This window comes from Panthera tigris, chromosome X (assembly GCF_018350195.1).
Source record: "Panthera tigris isolate Pti1 chromosome X, P.tigris_Pti1_mat1.1, whole genome shotgun sequence".
In the NCBI taxonomy this organism is placed as follows: domain Eukaryota; kingdom Metazoa; phylum Chordata; class Mammalia; order Carnivora; family Felidae; genus Panthera; species Panthera tigris.
In genome coordinates, this window is record NC_056677.1 from 1,335,514 (window position 1) to 1,352,198 (window position 16,685).

Here is a 16,685-nt window from a genome sequence, read left to right on the forward strand (position 1 = left end):
AATAAGATAATATGTAATAAGGTACAATATATAAATACACACATGATAATACATAATATGTAAGACAATTATATACAATACAATAATAAGTAATAATATATATATTATAATATAATTATGTATAACAATAACATATTTATAATTTGTAATATATTATTATAGTATTATAATATATAATAGAATTTTTAATATGAAATTTATTGTCAAATTTGTTTCCATACAACACCCAGTGCTCATCCCAACAGGTGCCCTCCTCAGTGCCCACCCCCCACCCTTCCCTCCCTCCCACCCCCCATCAACCCTCAATTTGTTCTCAGTTTGTTGTTTTTGTTTTAATTTTTTTAACGTGTATTTATTTTTGAGACAGAGAGAGACAGAGCATGAACAGGGGAGGGGCAGAGAGAGAGGGAGACACAGAATCTGAAACAGGCTCCAGACTCCGAGCTGTCAGCACAGAGCCCAACACGGGGCTCGAACTCACGGACCGTGAGATCATGACCTGAGCCGAAGTCAGACGCTTAACCGACCAAGCCACCCAGGTGCCCCTGTTCTCAGTTTTTAAGGGTCTTTTATGGTTTGGTTCTCTCCCTCTCTAACTTTTTTTTCTTCCCCTCCCCCATGGTCTTCTGGTAAGTTTCTCAGGATCCACATAAGACTGAAAACATATGGTATCTGTCTTTCTCTGTATGACTTATTTCACCTAGCATAACACTGTCCAGTTCCATCCATGTGGCTACAAAAGGCCAGATTTCATGCTTTCTCATTGCCAAGTAGTGTTCCATTGTATATATAAAGCACATCTTTATCCATTCATCAGTTGATGGACATTTAGGCTCTTTCCATAGTTTGGCTATTGTTGAAAGTGCTGCTATAAACATTGGGGTACAAGTGCCCCTATGCATCAGCACCCCTGTATCCCTTGGGTGAATTCCTAGCAGTGCTATTGCTGGGTCATAGGGTAGACCTATTTTTTCTTAAAAAAATTTTTTTATGTTTATGTATTTTTGAGAGAGAGGAAGAGACAGAGCATGAGCAGAGGAGTGGTAGAGAGAGAGAGGGAGACACAGAATCCCAAGCAGGCTCCAGGCTCTGAGCTGTCAGCACAGAGTCCAACGTGGGACTCAAACTCACAAACCATGAGATCATTACCTGAGCTGAAGTCGGACACTCAGCAGACTGAGCCACCCAGGTGCCCCAAGGGGTAGGTCTATTTTTAATTTTTTGAGGAACCTCCACACTGTTTTCCAGAGTGGCTGCACCAGTTTGCATTCCCAGCAACAGTGCAAGAGGGTTCCCATTTCTCCACATCCTTGCCAGCATCTATAGTCTCCAGATTTGTTCATTTTAGCCACTCTGACTGGCATGAGGTGATATCTCATTTTAGTTTTGAATTGTATTTCCCTGATGATGAGTGACGATGAGCATCTTTTCATGTGTTTGTTGGCCATCTGGATGTCTTCTTTAGAGAAGTGTCTATTCATGTTTTCTGCCCATTTCTTCACTGGATTATTTGTTTTTCGGGTGTGGAGTTTGGTGAGTTCATTATAGATTTTGGATACTAGCCCTTTGTCCGATATGTCATTTGCAAATATCTTTTCCCATCCCGTCGGTTGCCTTTTAGTTTTGTTGATTGTTTCCTTTTGCAGTGCAGAAGCTTTTTATCTTCATGAGGTCCCAACAGTTCATTTTTGCTTTTAATTCGCTTGCCTTTGGGGGTGTGTCAAGTAAGATATTGTTGCCGCTGAGGTCAGAGAGGTCTTTTCCTGTTTTCTCCTCTGGGGTTTTGATGGTTTCCTGTCTCACATTCAGATCTTTCATCCATTTTGAGCTTATTTTCGTGCACAGTGTAAGAAAGTGGCCCAGGTTCATTCTTGTGCATGTTGCTGTCCAGTTCTCCCAGCACCATTTGTTAAAGAGACTGTCTTTTTTCCATTGGATGTTCTTTCCTGCTTTGTCAAAGATGAGTTGGCCATAGTTTTGTGGGTCTAATTCTGGAGTTTCTATTCTATTCCATTGGTCTGTGTCTGTTTTTGTGCCAATACCATGCTGTCTTGATGATTACAGCTTTGTAGTAGAGGCTAAAGTCTGGGATTGTGATGCCTCCTGCTTTGGTCTTCTTCTTCAAAATTACTTTGGCTATTCGAGGCCTTTTGTGGTTCCATATGAATTTTAGGATTGCTTGTTCTAGTTTCGAGAAGAATGCTGGTGCAATTTTGATTGGGATTGCATTGAATGTGTAGATTGCTTTGGGTGGTCTTGACATTATAACAATATTTATTCTTCCAATCCATGAGCACGGAATGTTTTTCCATTTCCTTATATCTTCTTCAATTTCCTTCATAAGCTTTCTATAGTTGTCAGTATACAGATCTTTTACATCTTTGGTTAGATTTATCCCTAGGTATTTTATGCTTCTTGGTGCAATGGTAAATAGGATCAGTTTCTTTATTTGTCTTTCTGTTGCTTCATTATTAGTGTGTAAGAATGCAGCTGATTTCTGTACATTGATTTTGTATCCTGCAACTTTGCTGAATTCATGTATCAGTTCTAGCAGACTTTTGGTGGAGTCGATGGTATTTTGTGACTTACTTCTTTTTGCAGTGAGGCCTGTGAAAATGAGGTGATTTGGGAAAATTGTACAATGATTGCAATTTTATGATGTGGAAGTTTGCTCATGGTGAAAGATCTTCATGGCTCAATAGTGGATATTTTATTGTAAGGAAAACAGACTGTCTTACTTTTATGATTTTTATTATAAAGAGAACTTTTATTTTTTTGTTATAAAGGGAACATACTGTCTTTTGTTTTTTTTAAGTTTTTTGGATGTTTATTTATTTTTGAGAGAAAGAGAGACAGAGTGCAAGCGGGGGAGGGGCAGAGAGAGAGGGAGACACAGAATGCAAGGCAGGCTCCAGGCTCTCAGCTGTCAGCACAGAGTCCAACACAGGTTTCGAACTCATGAACCATGAAATCATGACCTGAGCTGAAGTCGGATGCTTAACCGACTGAGCCACCCAGGCGCCCCACGACATTCCGGATTTTTTTTATACTTTGCACGGTGCGTGCTGTGTGTTCTGAGCGGTGAACACACCTCAGTGAAGTCACCGCCTGTGTGCATGTGGGCACCACCGCCTTGGACGGATGCCATGTCCCCTACACGGTCCTACAGAACCAATGACTCATCCCCCAGCCTGTAAATGGGTGGGCCACCTGCCGGGTTTCCACTTACCAGATTGTCCCAAGATCGGCAGGGATGGGGAAGAGTGAAGTGTACCTGGGTGGGATCAGAGGTCACCGGATCAGTTGGTTACTGATGCACCGACCCGGTTTGCTGTGTTCCCCGAAACACAAAGAGGTGAGGTCGGTGAGAGGCACTTAAAATAAGGACAAAATACACTGTGCAGATTATAAAAGGTATTTAGAGAAGCCTCACGCGTGAAGCCCCGGGCTGTGAGACACTGGTGACTATTGCCGTTTTAAAACCTTCCTTCGTGCACTCACTTTTTCATCAGGCTTTTCATCAGGCCAGATGTACCCATCACGCGCTTGGACCCCAGGACAATCGCCAGCAGAGCACCGCTCGTGTGTACCTACTGTCCTTGACTTGGACTCGGATGATTTCCTCATTTTTAGAAGGATGGACTGGCCTCTGTTTGCAGAGCACTCAGTCCAAATGCATTTTTAGAAAGCAAGCCTGTTGCCTCTTGGATTAGTTCAATACAATACCTGGAACCAGACCCCGGTGAGGCTTCGTCTTACGCAATTGACATGTGAATCTAATGTAATTTTGAACGTATAAGATTTATATGTGTTATCTTAACTAAAACACTTTAAAAGATGCATATTACATTGTCGTATTTCCTAGCCTGCTTAAGGCTGTCTCTGCCTCTCTCCCTGCTCGTGCTCTCTCTCTAAAATAAAGTTTAAAAAAAGATTTGCTGTCATCCTGGGGCCACAGGCCATCATCTTCTGGTGGAGCCAACCGGCAGCCAGGTGAGCTGGCTTTACACAGGACAGGTGTCTGCCGGTGACACCCCCCAAGAGATATTCCTCTGGAGCAGAGGGAGTATACAGATGGGAACTCACACTCTATCTGGTAAGGAGACTTCCTTCCACCTCTTTACAGAAGTCTTCTTGCCTGGACATGATTTGGGGGCTAGGAACGTGAGACAAGGGAACAGGTTCTCCTTCAGCCAGCAGAAGGAAATCAAGGAAAATGAGGGTTCTTTCATTTTGCTTCATTCCTTCGTTCCAGATGTGGACCTACACCACCATTGTTCACGGCCCGTGGTTTGGCCCAAGAGAATCCATTGTACAGTGGGGGGTTCAAATAAGGCGGTGTTTGCTGCTCTGGCGACTGGGGGGGGGGCCGGGGAGGGCTGGCACGTGCAAATGATTTGATAAATAACATGCCAACTTTCTACGAGAGAGAAATGAATAGCATTTGTGAGCCAATAACTAGACAGCTGGTAGAAAGAAGGTCATTATTTTGTGTCTGAAAGTTGCTTTCAAAGCTCTGCATGGCTGATCCAAACTTTAAAAAGGCACCTGGGTGGCTCAATTGGTTAAGTGTCCAACTTCAGTCAGGTCATGATCTCCTGGTTTGTGGGTTCAAGCCCCATGTCGGGATCTGTGCTGACAGCTCAGACCCTGGAGCCTGCTTCGCATTCTGTGTCTCCCTCTCTCTCTGCCCCCCCTCCCCAAAATAAACAAATAAATAATTAAAATAATAAATTAATTTTTAAAATTAAAAAATAAATTAATTAAGAAATACATTAAAATTATAAAAAATAATTAATTAAAAAGACCAACAGAAAGGAATATTTCAAGCTCCATGAATTTGCCGCTATTTTTCTTGTCTTCTGGACTCTTTTGTGTGGTTTCAAGGTCACTGGACGTGATATCCAAAGTTCAGCACTGTCCACGTGGCACTTGGCAGGTCACTGCCCCTGTCTGGCCTGGGTTTCCTTATCTGCACAATGAACAGGGTAGACAATGGACCTTTGGGATTTGCCCCAACATTGACATTCTGTTTATGTCTTCACTAAGATGTGTCCTGACATTTTTTATTTTTTTTAATGTTTACTTATATATTTTTTGAGAGAGAGAGAGATACAGAGTATGACTGGGGGAGGGGAACAGAGAGAGGGAGACACAGAATCCTAAGCAGGCTCCAGGCTCCAAGCCGTCAGCACAGAGCCCGACGTGGGGCTCGAACTCATGAACCGTGAGATCATGATGTGAGCCCAAGTCAGACACTCAACCAACTGCATACACGTACCCATGCACACGTAGACACACACACACACACACACACACACACACACACACAGGGATGGAAATCCCATGAGGACTTTGATTATGCTGAGGTATTCTTTACCACATTTCCAGCGGCCAGAACAGAGCTTGGCACATATGATGTGCTCATGAAATAGTTAATGAGTGAATGTGTTATGGGATGAATTGTGTCTCCCCCAAAGATATTTTGAAGTTCCAACCCCCGGAACTGGTGACTGTGACCTTCTTTGGAAATAGGGTGTTTGTAGAGATAATGAGTTGAGATAGTCCTTCTGGATTAGGATGGGTCCTAATCCAACAACTGGTGTACTTATAAAAAGAGGGGAATTTGGCGATGACTGGGTGGCTCAGTCCGTTTCGTGTCCAACTCTTGAGTTAACCTCAGGTCATGATCTCATGGTTCATGAGTTCAAGTCCCACGTTGGGTTCTGCGATGACAGTGTGGAACCTGCTTGGGATGTTCTCTCTTTCTCTCTTTCTCTCTCTCTCTCCCTCAAAATAAATAAACTTAAAACTTGTTTTAAAAAGAGGGAAATTCAGACACAAGGAAAGATGTCCACGTTACAGCAGAGAGACATGAGAGTGATGTGTTGAGAAACCAAGGCATGTCAAGGGTTGTGGGCAACACCAGAAGCTGTGACGAGAGGGAGGAACAGATTCTCCCTTTGGGCCCCAAGACACGACCAGCCCAGCAGGCACATTCATCTTGTCTTCTGGCCTCCAGAACTATAAGGAAACACCGGGAGATTGTGACCTGAGCTGAAGTCAGATGCTCAACCCACTGAGCCACCCAGGTGCCTACAGTCTTGATTTTAAAATCCCTGGATTAAGGGGCGCCTGGGTGGCTCAGTCAGTTAAGCATGTGACTTTAGATAACCCCTCGGATCATGATCTCATGGTTTGTGAGTTCAAGCCCCACATCAGGCTCCATGCTGACCGCACAGAAGCTATTTGGGATTCTCTCTTCCTCCCCTGCTCATGCTCTCTCTCACGTGCGTGCTCTCGTTCTCGCTCTCATTCTCAAAGTAAATAAGTAAACTTTAAAAATAAAATAAAATGACTGGATTATTGTGCATCAACTATACTCAAATTAAAATTTTTTTTTCTAATAAAAGAATAAAACAAAATCATTGGTTCTTCCATATTTGGGACAAACTCAGACTTTGGAAGAGACATGTATGAGAATTTTTTTAAAAAAATCAATAAGTAGCTTGAAAAGTCTTGTCATTCAACCCATAAGAAGCAGGAAGCTCACCAAGAGAGAAAATACAAGTTCTGTCTCTGGATTTCATGAGCTGGGAATTCACTCTCCTGTTTCATATCTTATTTGACTTATCCCCGTGTTAATTATTGGAGCTTGGTCTCTAGGGCATGTGTGCGGAGGGCTCCATGTTTTTAATTGAACAAATAAATTATTCATCTTAGCTTATTTCCTGTTCTGAGTGTTTCTGTGGAGGTAGATGAAAGCTACTTTATATAACAGATCTGGCTGCCAAATCAGTAGTCTTTACATGTCCCTGCCTTCCCACTGAAACCGCAAGTCCAGACTCGATGTTCACTTTTGTTTTGCACATTTAAATTCTTCTATTTTGAAAGGATCTATCTATCTATCTATCTATCTATAGATATAGATATAGATATAGATATAGATATACACACATATATGTGTGTGTGTATACATATATATATGCAGATAGGTAGATAGATATGATGGACGGATGGATAGATAGATATGATGGATAGATAAACAGATAGATACAGGTAGACAGATAAATATGATGTATGGGTGGATGGATGGATGGATGGATGGAATCATAGCTAGATAGATAGATATGATGGATGGATGGATGGATGGATGGATGGATAGATGGACAGATAAGATAGATATGATGTATGGGTGGATAGATGGATGGAATCATAGATAGATAGATATGATGGATGGACAGACAGATAAGATAGATATGATGTATGGGTGGATGGATGGAATCATAGATAGATAATAGATAGACAGATAGATAGATAGATAGATAGATATGATGGATGGACAGATAAGATAGATATGATGTATGGGTGGTTGGATGGATGGATGGATGGAATCATAGATAGATAGATAGATAGATAGATAGATAGATAGATAGATATGATGGATGGATGGATGGATGGATGGATGGATGGATGGACAGACAGATAAGATATATGATGTATGGGTGGATAGATGGATGGATGGAATCATAGATAGATAGATAGATAGATAGATAGATAGATAGATATGATGGATCAATGGATGGATGGATGGATGGATTGACAGATAAGATAGATATGATGTATGGGTGGATGGATGGAATCATAGATAGATAGATAGATAGATAGATAGATATGATGATGGACAGATAAGATAGATATGATGTATGGGTGGATGGATGGATGGATGGATGGACAGACAGATAAGTTATATGATGTATGGGTGGATAGATGGATGGAATCATAGATAGATAGATAGAATGATAGATAGACAGACAGACTTGGCCCATCAAATTCCCGATGGATTTTTAGGCATGCACAGGCCCCCACCCATATGTTAAAGAGGCAAAGAGTCGTCTTCTCTTGAGAATAAACCATGAAACTTTATCATCCAATGTGGCATGCCACCAGATAAAAATTTTTAAAAAGGTTCTGTTGCTCACAGGGAAGCTGCAAAAATATTTTGACATCCTGAAAGCTGGTTCCTGTTAGCAGATCTCTTCCTGTTAAAGTAAAAGAAGGGGGAAAAAAAGGAAAGTAAGAAAAGCAAGTCTGTCTTAAAACCTACCCTTGATTTAGAAAGAGACCATCTTCTGGAAGCATTGTTCATCTCCTGACCATCAGATAATATTGCTGATTCATCACGTCAGATCCTTTTCTCTTATTTTTACGAAAGGACCTCATTGAGCCAGTGCCTTTTGGGGCCATCTCTTGAGTTCCATGTGTTTTGCCCCACGTGTGCATCCAGAAAACTGCACCATGGATGCAGGTGAGCCAAAGGCTTTGGGTGTGAGGGAGCAGGACGACCAGGTGCCGAGGGAGCTCAGACATCAGGGCTCACCTTGACCAGGAGCAGGTGCAAGGAATAGGTGTATCCGCTCTGTGTTTGGTTGAAGCCACCGAGGAAAGAAGCAAAGACACATCCATGATCGAGTCCCTGGAAGAAGGACTCAGGCTCAGGGGTCCGTGCTGGCCCACCAGGAGTAGAGACTGGAATGTCACCCAGACTACAACCACTGGCCCGAGGATTGGGGTTGCATCTTCTGGACGCTCTAGGTGCTTCTCCCAAGGGACCACCATCTTTTGGCCTCCGTGGCACCAATAGCAATGGTGTGGCTCCAGGTGAAGGTGGGACACCCAGGTGTTTAAGACATGGCAGCACGAAGGGGAGAAGAAAATCCAGAGACAGGAAGCTGAGGCTCATGAGAAGCGTGAGCCCCTACGGTTTACCCATTCTCCGATGAGTAAAGACCGTCATGGCATTGAAAACCCAGGTAATGTGACCCAGGGTCATCTCCCAGTGCACACCCCATTCATGGCTCACACAGACTGGATTTGCCCTCCCGTCTACATGAGCCCCCACTGGGAACCCGCTCTCGTCCTCCACAGGTGCTGAGCGAGACCTTCCGGGCCCCACCAAGAGGTGGTCTCTTCTGTTTGTCACGGTGCTGAATCTGCTCCTCCCAGGGGACTGGCTGGTCCCTCCTCCCCACTCCTGTGATGTTCCATCTAACGTTTCTTGAGCTGCTTGTCTACTGCTCGTGTGTGCGCCCATATACCTGTACCTAGATACCCTTACCTGTCCACCTGTACCTGTACTATACCCGTATCTACATATCTATTCCTGTACGGACAGGTATGTGTCTGTACCTATACATTTACCTATAGCCATTTCTATATACCTACATGCACACGCCTTTACCTATGTGTATACCTGCGCTTCTGTGTATACACCTATATGTATACTTCTACCCATATGCATTTCTATACATCTCTGTCTCTACCCCTCCATCAACACCAGACCTGTATCTGTAGCTGTATATCTGTCCCTATACCTGTTTCTATAGAGCTTTATCTATGTGTACTTTGACTTCTATGCCTACACCTATGCTATATATTTATGGCTCTGTAATTATGTTTATTCTATACCTATCTCTATACCTATGCTTGTATCTCTATACTGATGCTATACCTATATCACAAATGTGTTTATAGTTGCACGTGCACCTGTATACCTATACCTCTACAATGCACACCTACACCTGCCTGCATCTCTCTGTCTCTATCTCTATACCTTTACTCCACCTCCATAGGCATATATGTGTATGTCTGAGTCTCTACTTCTATCTCTGTATCTCTATATAGTGCTATCTCTCTGTATGGTGCACCTCAAACGCTGTTTGCACTGCAGATGTATAAGCACAGTGCCTAGATCGGCCCTTGCATGGAGTAGGATGTCAGAAACTGTGAGGTGTTAGACATGGAAATGTCTTCATATTTTTTCCAAGAGAAGGAAGGAAGGAGGAATGCAGTGGTGAGGAGATAAGCAGCCAGAGATGAACAAGCCTCCTGTTCATTGATGACAGAGGGACCTCAAGAGGAGTCCGGATCCCAGGATAGATGTGTCATCCATGTTTTAATGGAGTCATGGCACGCATCCCATTACTGATACTCTCGTTGTCTTGTCCCACCAGACTGTGGGCTCCTTAGGAGAGAAGATGGCTGATCTTTGTTTGTCTTCTCGGGATCGGTCATGGTGCTGGGTAGGCACTCAATACACCTGTGCTGAGCTGAATAAATGTAGACGTTATTCCAGTCCTAAAGTGAAGAGTAAAGTCAAAGAGGCTGGCAAATCCTAATGTATATTTGTGCAGTTGTTTGATTAAGGCTTATCATGCCAAGTAGAGTCAGGCTCCAAGGAGGTGGGAAACTCATCTCTCTTGTGTCCTTGGTTTATCCCAATACCTAGTACTGTGCCTGGTATGCATGCCCAAGAGGCTCCGAAAACAGAAGCGAAGGATCCAGAGAGTGGTATCATTTCAGCTCCATTGGGTGAGGAGGCAGAAGACAGAGTTCCCTCCTTCAAGGAAACATCTCTGAAGATCCAATGACACGTGTCCCAGAGGAAGCATGTGGGTAATCCTGTCCTAATTTTTGTAAGGAAATGTTGAGTGTCTCCAACCAATGGAAGAATTCGGGAGTGGATGAGAAATGGAGGCCCCCCAAATAGAAGCCCATTGTCCAAAATCAAGGGCTTTGGACTTTTGGACTATGTGCCTGGAGAGCTCCCTCCACCATTTGTTACAGAACTCAAGCGGAGCGTTGACGTGGTTGACATTGAATTTCTCGTGTCCTGTGCCTTCTGTGTGCTCCCAGCTCGAAAGGATGAGGTCAAAGGTTTACCTTTCTAGCTGGCAAATGGTTTTCGCAGTTCCACCGGGAGGCTGTTGGCAGGGGGAAGAGGCCATCACTTCTCTGCAATGGTCCTTTGTGTACGTATTTGATCAGCACTAACTTTCTTGGGTTTTACCCCAATGAGTCTTGGTCCCTTGCCTGGTACTGCAGATTTTAACACTAACACTATAGCTACCGTGACAATTGAAATGAGACCCTGTGAGCAGACAGCCTGGCATGTGAAGAGCGTGTCTCCTTTCCTGCCGCTGAAACGTTTTTATTTTACTCCCCACCGAGCTTCGGATCCACAGTCTTTCCCTCTTTGGTAATACTGAATTTCAAGTGACTTCTCTCTCAACCAAGGGAGACATTCCCAGTTGGTGTGCTTGCCACTGAACTTATTCAAGGGAACAATTTGGAGACCTTGGATGGAAACCCCACATGCGCCTGACCTGCCCGCCATTTACGGAGTTTTATTTATTCACTGGGGTCTTTGCTGTGCCTGAGACTAAGTGGCGATGTCCGTCGGAGGTGGTCTGTTTTCTAAGATGTTCATTGAGGTTGACTTGGTAACATTTTCCGTGTGCACTCGCTTAAGAGGCTGTTGTGTGGTGTGCATCATAGCCCAAATTTTCTCTTCTCCCAACTGGATATTTATTTATTTATTTTCCTTTAAAAAAGAGAATTTTATTTTTTAAAATAATATCTTATTTACAAGTTCTTGGCATTGGTTCTTCTCAAATTATGGTTTAATTTGAGCTTGAGGTTTCTTGAGGATCTGTTTTCTTATAAATAATTATTAATTCTTTTTTTTCTAGTAATTTTATTTTATTATTTTTTTTTAATTTTTTTTTCAGTATATGAAATTTATTGTCACATTGGTTTCCATACAACACCCAGTGCTCATCCCAAAAGGTGCCCTCCTCAATACCCATCACCCACCCTCCCCTCCCTCCCACCCCCAACTGGATATTTAAAGTAAAAGAACGAAATCTTGCCATTGGCAACAACGCGGATGAAACTAGAGATTATCATGCTAAGCGAAGTAAGTCAGTCAGAGGAAGACAGATGTCATGTGATTTCATTCATATGTGGAACTTAAGAAATACAACAGATGAATGTAGGGGAAGGGAAGGAAAAATCAGATAAAAACAGGGAGGCAAACCATAAGAGACTCTTAAATACAGAGAGCAAACTGAGGGTTGATGGGGTGGGGGGATGAGCTAAATGGGTGATGGGTATTACGGAGGGCACTTTTCAGGATGAGCACTGGGTGTCATAGGGATGAATCACTGGGTTCTATTCCTCAAGCCAAGACTACACTGTATGTTAACTTGAATTTAAATAAATAAATTTAAGAAAATTAAGTAGCCTTGATTACAGTTCACATCCATGGTATTCCACATTGTTCCCATTTGGTTTCTACGTCATCAATGGAAGACTGAGCTGGCGGGGGTGGAGGGGGATTGTTTTGCAAGGTTAGAATCAGAAACCAGTGTGAAGTTTTCTGCCTACTCATAGATTAACCGTGTATCCGGCTGGGAAAAGCTGAACGTACAAAACCCCATTGAAATTCCAATATGGCGGCTCAATATTTCCTGCTAGTTCTGACATGGTTCCCCATACATCGAGAGCATCCCTTGGTCATGCCCAGTGCCTGGAGAAAATAGAGCCTTTGTGGGACTTACAGGACGTAGGAGAGAGATTTCAAATGACCTGACTTAGTAGGCTCTTTAAAAAAAAAAAAAAAGGAAAGAAAAAAGCAACGAGAATGAAGCATTATTTGAAAAGCTAATTATAACTCATTTATTCCACTGACTAAATCAGGTGCCCGTTGGTCTGGTATTGATACTCTAGTATTATAACCTTTTGAGCGCAAATGATAATTCAGCTTTTGAAGCCCTCGTGATACAAAGCTTGGCATAGAATAAGTTCCAACAGTGGGAGATTTGTGGATGTGATGTGTGCGTGTCTCGTCCTTCAAACACTTTCTCTTGCCGTAAGCTGTGTTTTTGTCATATCTAATTTGCCTGGCTGTTCAGGAATTTTCGTTCCATTAGGATTTATCCCTTTGAAGCCCCACTGCTCTCGCAGGGAATCCTTCAACGGCGTCAACATCCCGCTGAGTCTGCTGCGGTTGGGGTGGGGTTGTTTGGACACAATTCCTGAGCCGCGTTCCGCCTTTGTGTCGCCTTGTAAGCCGGCCCCTGACTGTGTCTTAGATCCAGTCTTCGAGTCCCATTCCGGTTTTGCACCATGATTGTGTGCTTTCTGTTTGGGACTGTGACACCTTCCACTTGAAGTAAAGCTTGTGTCTTGTTTTTAAGAGCAGAGACTGTGGTCCACGGAGACGTGGGAGCTCAGCTTGGCCTCTGCGTCAACATTTGGCTGGAATCAACACTAGAGGCGGTGTGTGGTTTTCTACTTTATTTTTACATGTATGGCATTGCCTTCTTTTTGTGCCTGTGCCCCCGTAGAGATGTGAGCGAAGGAAATGGTTCCAAGTTCAGCGGGCGTGGTGCCATGTTGGTTTGAGTTCCACGCCCTTCCCGCTACGGTGGGACGATGCGGCCTGGCTGGGTGGTGACCATGGGCAAAGTCAACAACCAGGGAAGTTGAACAATGACCGTTATTGATTGGACCTTACCACACAGCTGCTAGAAATGACTGGAAATTCGAGCAGGATATCCCGCTATTTGCCATCAGCAACAGCAGCTGTCGGTTGGGGTCATCTCCCCAAAACTGATAGTGGTGGGAGCCTCATATTGGAGCCGTGGACAGATTTCTGTGCAGGATCGGGAGTGGAGCATCTACGTGGTGGTGGGCAGGCTCCAGAAGGGCCCCCGTGATCCCCACCCCGTCATATTCACAGCCTTGCGTCATCCGGTCCCCGTGACTACGGGAGGGACACTGTGCCTGTTCTAAGCAACACAATGTGTGACGTCTGTGACTTTGCTGCTCAGCAGGAGATCAGTAATGCACACGCAGAGACTCTGGGACTAGAAATACAGGTTTCTGCAAAAAGACCAGTGTCGTGTTTGGGGGGTGGGGTTTCGCTGCCTCCTACTAGGTTGTGTGCTCTCCACTGGGTGACATCTTCCCAAGCGAAGAAAGCTTTCCACCTGACTGGCTGACTCACCCCGCTGGCTTCTCCCAAGATTTTGCAGGGACTGTCCCAGACCCCTGAGCGGGGGGACAGGCACTCAGACCCCACACACACTCGTGTCCTGTGTGTTGGTCTTTTTTTTTTAAAAAAAAAACGGGTCTCGTACACTCAAGTCTCCTTCTGGATTTTGGCTCTCTGTTCACCAACAGACACCCCCAGGGGATGTGGGTGTTGGGCGGATGTCCTGCCATAGCCTGTGATAATGCAGAATTATGCCCGAGGCAGTGAGCCTGTGACAGACCCTGTCACCTCCGCGCCCAGGAAGACACACGTTTCTGTTGAGCAGGAAAATTGAATTTGGCATCTCATTAACACTCACGGGTGTTTTTTTTTGCGTTTTTTTTTTTTTTTTGGTGGTTGTTAGTTTAAAAATTGTGCAGGAAGGTGGGATATTTTGCAAGTGGAAAAATACCGTGGGCACAGACACGGTGGGTCAACCATAGGGGCGAAGGGATTCAGCCAAGTGTGAGTTCAACGCGCCTGAGTCCAGACAGAGGGCTCCACACGCAAGGTCAGGAGCCCGCAAACTGTTGTCTACACTGCCTGCAGCAAAATGAGGCCTGGAGGTGGACAGCCATCAGGGTTGCCTGGGGTCCAGCCTCAAACAAGCGCGCTCTCGCAGAGCAGACGGTGCTCCTTCCTTGATTCTTGAAGCCACCTTGCAATCCCAGCAATCCCACAGCCCTTGTCCCTGCAAGGTGAGGACCCGTTCTCGCGGATGTGACCCAGTCCCACCGAACCGTGGTCAGCATCCCCGCCCTGCTCACCTCCCGCCCGAAACTCACCACCCGGAAGCATTTTTCTCCCAAATACCGGTAACCTCCCAGCTCCTGTTGTGTGGCTGAGTTGCGCGTCTTAGCTTGACTGGGCCACGGGTGCCCAGACATTTTGATAAACGTGATTCTGGGTGCTGTGGCTTGGAGGGTGTTTCTGGATGAGAGGAGCATTGGGATGGGGGGGTGGCAGGGAGGTCAGTAAAGCAGACGGCTTTGCCTGTGTGGGTGGGCCTCATCTAATCAGGTGACGGTCTGCACAGAAAAAAAAGGAAAAGTAGGAAGAAGGGAAAATTCTCTTTCTTCATGATTGTTTGAGCTGGGAAATCTATCTTCTTGTCCTGCTTCTGGACTAGCACATACACATTGGCTCTGCTGAGCCTCCAGGTTGCAGATGGGAGATCGTGGAGCTTCTCTACCTCCGTAACTATATGTTCCAATTCCTTATCATATCTATCTTTGTATCCATCTATCTATATATCCATTTGTCTGTTTTTGTATCTATCTATCCATCATCTGTCTACCTATCAATCATTATCTATCTATCCATCCATCCATCCATCATATCTATTTATCTATGTATCTATATGTATCTATCTATCCACCCATCCATCCACCCATCCATCCACCCATCCATCATATTTATTTATCTATCATCTATCTTTCTATTTATCTATCATCTATCTATCATCTATGTATCCATCCATCCATCCATCCATCATATCTATTTATCTATGTATCTATATGTATCTATCTTTCCACCCATCTATCCACCCATCTATCCATCTATCCATATTTATTTATCTATAATCTATCTTTTTATCTATCATCTATCCATCTATGCATCCATCCATCCATCCATCATATCTATTTTTCTATGTATCTATCCACCCATCTACCCATCCATCCACCCATCCATCATATTTATTTATCTATCATCTATCATCTATCTATCTATCCACCCACCTATCCATCCAGCCAGCCATCCAGCCATCCACCATATGTTTATATCTGTCATCTATCTATCCATCTGCCCATCATTTATCCATCCATCCATCTCTCCTTCTAAATGGTTTTGTTTCCCTGCAGACCCTGACTAGCACACCTTTGCAATCCCCAATCTTCTGCTTCCCTGAACCTTTCCTGTTCCTTGTGCATCTCAAATAAAGGTTCAGAAACAACATCTGTTAAATATAACTTTATTTCACTGCCATACCCCCTCATCTCGAGCCTGAAACTGCCTTCAGCATCCCAGCACCAATACCAACCACGTCCCTCGACTCACCACCTCATTTCTGTGACCCCCAGTCCCCCAACACGGCACACGAAACCCGCGTTACTCTGTCAGCACGCCCTCTGTAAGGTGGTGGGTCCTCCCTCTGGCATAGGACGTGAGTCCCTTCGGCTGTGTTTCCCAGGCTGACTGAGTGTTCTTGGACGTGCAGAATGCTGGATCCCAAAACATTATTCACTCGTTGAGAACAACAAAACAAAGGAAAAGGAAACACATTTCCAATTATTTCAGGAAATGTTGCTGCCCCATTGTGGGTCTCTGCAAATTTTTCTTAAAAAATACCAGAGTATAAATAAACATTTTTAAAAAATGGGGGCACCCGGGTGGCTCAGTCAGTTAAGCATCCGACTTTGGCTGAAGTCCTGATCACGCAGTTTGTGAGTTCGAGCCCCGCGTGGGGCTCTGTGCTCACAGCTCAGAGCCTGGTGCCTGCTTCGTATTCTGTGTCTCCCTCTCTCACTGCCCCTCCCCTGCTTGTGCTCTGTCTCTCTCTCTCTCTCAAAACTAAATAAACATTAAAAAAAACTAAATAAACATTAAATCTTCCAGAATTTGTAGGCTAACGAAGACACTTCAAGGATGTCTCATGGGTTGTGGATTCCATTCATGGTGCCACGGTTTAAAAATGTGGAAATGGTTCCCTACTTTCCGGGGCTGGGGGTGCAGGGGGCTGTGAACCCCTTGTTGAAATGTGCACTCCTGCGGGAATACTTGGAGATGAATCCCTACGGATGCTGAT